Consider the following 371-nt stretch of genomic DNA (forward strand, 5'->3'; position numbering starts at 1 on the left):
TATTCAGGAATAAAAGGCTTTGCATTTCCCACTCGCTGGAGCAGCTCCATGCACACAGCACCCCGTGCCCCACAGACTCTGCTCTAAGCTCCAGCTGTCAATATTTCATACTCTGTTTTCAATGTTTCTGTTTGACTTTTTTCGTCGTTTCCGAGAAAAGAAACTAAATGTGTTTACTGAGCACTGGAACTGACAGTTTTCTCTCGAAATCTCAGACACACGTGTCAAAACATTGATATCTGATCCTAATGATCTTCACACACGCGTGTGACAACCTTCATTCACACATCATCATATCAGACACACTTCCACAGCAATCTTCATGACACATTCCACTCCCCCCCCCCTCCGCAACCCTCCCCCTCCGGGAC

Source organism: Chiloscyllium plagiosum, chromosome 1 (assembly GCF_004010195.1).
Source record: "Chiloscyllium plagiosum isolate BGI_BamShark_2017 chromosome 1, ASM401019v2, whole genome shotgun sequence".
NCBI lineage: Eukaryota > Metazoa > Chordata > Chondrichthyes > Orectolobiformes > Hemiscylliidae > Chiloscyllium > Chiloscyllium plagiosum.